The sequence below is a fragment of the Elephantulus edwardii genome, unplaced genomic scaffold (assembly GCF_000299155.1).
Source record: "Elephantulus edwardii isolate Elephantulus edwardi_28Jun2011 unplaced genomic scaffold, EleEdw1.0 scaffold00326, whole genome shotgun sequence".
Lineage (NCBI taxonomy): Eukaryota > Metazoa > Chordata > Mammalia > Macroscelidea > Macroscelididae > Elephantulus > Elephantulus edwardii.
Window position 1 is genome coordinate 2,041,653 of NW_006400076.1, and position 3,894 is coordinate 2,045,546.

A 3,894-nucleotide genomic window follows, 5' to 3' on the forward strand; every position below is an offset into this window, starting at 1 on the left:
TTCTGAGTCGGTTTCTGGGGAGATTGTCCCTCGGAGGGAGAGGATAGAGCAGAAATCTTGGGCGACAGACACTTTTGTGAATGACCGACCACTGCCAAGGGTTGCGTTGCCCCGAAAACCTGTGTGAACCTGACTAGACCTTCTTCTTCAAAGACTAGAGGGCCATCCTACACACAGAAATCTCACCCAGACAGAAATCTTTCCTGGGAATTTAATGCTTTTCCACTATCACTCTCCTAAAAGCTGACAGATTTAGTCCTTGCTGAAGCTTCCACGTGTGCTAGCTGTGCAAGCCACACTAGGGGTGAAGAACGCCTTCCTTCCTCCTTCCCCTGTCCCTTAGGCTCCAGTAGACTGCTTTCAGTCCTTTGCAAGACTGAAGGAAATGAGACCTGGGAAGTACTTTGAATGCCATCCGCTATGTGGGGAAATCTAGGGCACTTCCACCCCCCGCCCCGGAGGCTCCCTCCCTCTCCCTGTTACATTCCCTCCTTTAAGGCGTTCTTATTTGTTGGGGGTGTGGATGGCAGCAGTGTTTCTGTTTTCTATCCTACATGTGGATCCCAAGGGATACTTCTTTGTGGTCATTATTATTATTTTGATCCACAATCGCACTCTGATGTACCCAAATAAAAAATGAAAGTCCTTCAGAGGGCCAGCTGTATGTCCTTTATTACTCAACACAACAATAGGATACAATATTATACAATAAAGTATAATACAATATAATACAGTATTATACAATACAATAGAACAGAACAAAACTTAATATAATACAATTCTGCTCAGAGCGTTAAGGTTGTATTCCCTAACATGTCTGACATTTTAAATTCAACAACAGCTCCTTGGGTGGAATCAGGGTCCTTTTGAAAAGATTTACGTCCTTAGAGACTCAGTGGTGGTGTTTGTGAGTCAAACTGGAGTTAATATTGTGGAATTTTATCAATACCGTTATTTGCCCTGTGGAGATAGACAGGCGTTGGAATCCAAATTTTGGGTCATCTGCAAGAGCCAGATTCTACAGAAGCTTGTTTGCTGGGATTGGTGTGCATTGGTTTGGAGTATTTTTTTTCTAAGAGGCATGAGAATATGTGATAAATCCTCCTGTTTAAAAAAAACAATGCAGCCTGAGAGCATGTGGCCCTAGGGTCTGGGTTAAGTTGTATTTTTGTCAAGCATTCTTGTTAGTGGTATAGCACTGGTATTTTCATTGTTGTACAGATGTAGCTGTGATGCTAAACACTGTAACTCCGATGTGCCAAATGTGATAATGGTTACCCATAGTGGACAATGTTTGGTGGTGCTTCCTTATTAAAACAATTTGGAAGCAGGAGTGACAGCTACTTCCGATATGGCTTGCGACTGGAAACTCTATGAACAATGCTTAGGTCTTTTGTTCATAGGGTCTCTATGAGTCAGCTATGACTCTATTGCACTTAACAACTATAACAATGACAACAGAGAGAGAGAGCTATGTTGGCCTCTTGGGCAGAAAATTATGTTACCAAGCCCAAAGTAGGTGATTTTAATCTGGGGCCCTAAGGCTTTGTTTAAATTTTTTTTTGTTGTTAAACATTCTTCTAAGTGATATATAACACTGGTCTTTGTATTACTGTCCAGAGGTAATTCATGGTTGCTGTGATGCTACACACTGTGACACTGATGCGCCAAATGTGATAATTATTAGCAATTGGTGGGGGTTCATAGCAATTAATTGCGAAGACTGTAGCCCAGATCAGGCACACAATAGTCTCCATCCTGATGTCGTTGCTGTTCGGTACTCTTGAGAGGTCCCTCAGAGATTACTTTCCCAATGCATTTAATCTCTTAATTTCTTGGCTGCTGTTATCAAGAGTGTTGACTGTGGAGCCAAGTAAACTAAGACTGTTAACTATCTCAATCTCCTCACCATCCATACTGATGCTGCCAATTGGCCCAGTGATGAGAATCTTTGTTTTCTTGATGTTGACCTTCAATCCATATTGAAGGCTACAGTCCTTGACCTTCTGCAGCAAGCGCTTCAGGTCCTCCTCAGTTTCAGTAAGAAGGATTGTGTCATCTGCATAACTCAGGTTGTTGATGACTCTTCCACCAATCCTGACACCACATTCCTCCTTGTACAGCCCAGCATCTCAGATGATCTGTTCTGCATACAGATTGAAAAGGCATGGAGATAAAATACATCCCTGATGGACATTGTTTTTGAGAACAGATTCTTCCAGTTTCACCTCCCCCCCCCTCATCAAATTGTACAACTCCATGATTAATCCTCCCTGTCCTTGCACATCCTCACCCCTCTGCTTCCACCCTCCCGCAACCACCCAGGATCCTTATACTCATTCTATAATAAGGGTTTAATACAATATTTGTCTTATAATACATTGTTAATGGGATTGTAAAATGGTACAACCACCCTGGAAGGCAGTTTGGCACTTCTTCAAAATGCTGAACAGAGAAATTTCATATGACCCAGCTATTCCACTACTTGGAATATAGCCTGAGAACATGAGAACTGAAGCACAAACTCAGATTTGTACACCATTGTTAATAGCAGCATTATTTACCATTGTAAGAACATGAAAACAGCCCAAATGTCCAACTACAAACCAATGGATTAAGAAATTATGGTACATTCACAAAATGGAATACTATGCAGCATGCAGGAGCAATGATTTTGTAAATTATTACCTAACTTGGCAGGGACTGGAAAGCATTATGCTGAGTGAACTAATTCAGTCCCACAAAGCATCAAATTTCTTATTCTTTAAAATATCATTATATAAGCCAAACACCACAAAGCATATTCACTTTAATTATTCATTTTCTTTTTTCCCACAACTTTGCTCAAGCATCTTGTTTCATTTCTTTAATGTGTATCTGTGGGATATTCCTTCTAATATAATAGGGGGGAAACAAGAAAAAATTTCATTTAATAACATCAAGCAGTGTTTTCCAGCCCCTCTAGCTTTTATTTCTTTCCTTTGCTCTCATTTTTAACAACTGGTATGTGTTGAATGGGTTATAATATAAACAATAAAAATCTAATCTATTATGATCTAAAATGTTGCTTTGGGGCTAAATTGTTTATGCTTCTTATTCCAAGGTTTTGTTGCTCTTAACTGTATTGCTTCAATATACTCTCTGTTGCGTTTAAGTATTAATGTTAACAGCAATAGCTAACTTGCTTCTGATTTCTTAATAGCCTCCTATGTTTAAGGTAATATGCCTTACTCTTTGAAGGCAGAGTATAAAACTGCATTAAGGAGGGGTCCAGCCCTCAAAACGCTAAGTGTAAATCTAGTGATTGTTGATGAATATCCATAAGGTTTCTGAGGTTATAAATAGCAACAAGAAAAGATTACCCAACTTTCTCCCTTAAAGCTGCTGTTGGATTTAAAGCGCCAAATACTCAAGGCCTTTGGTTAACAGTACAACTTGCTATAGCACCAGAGGTACCTCATGGAAGGGTCAAAGATACAATAATAAGCTTAATATATGAACATTATATAACAGCTTGGAAAATTATGCATGTTAGAGAAAAAAAGTAAACAGGATGAGCAGTGAGAAGTGTTTTCTTTTGGTTTGCTTTCAGGATAAATATGGTCAATCTCTCCCTGTAAGATTTACAGCTTCTGAAAACCGGCTGAAGGGTTAAGTATAAGGCTGTCTGACTCGATGCAATAACAATTGAGAGAGAGAGAGATTTGCATGGTTTAGAGGTATTTGTGAAGTATAGATATTTGCAGGTCTATATTTGTTCCCATCCCAAAGAAGGGCGACCCAACTGACTATGGAAACTACAGAACAATATCATTCATTTCACATGCAAGCAAGATTCTACTGAATATTATAAAAAAATGACTGGAACAGTACATCAGCAGAGAACTGCCAGAA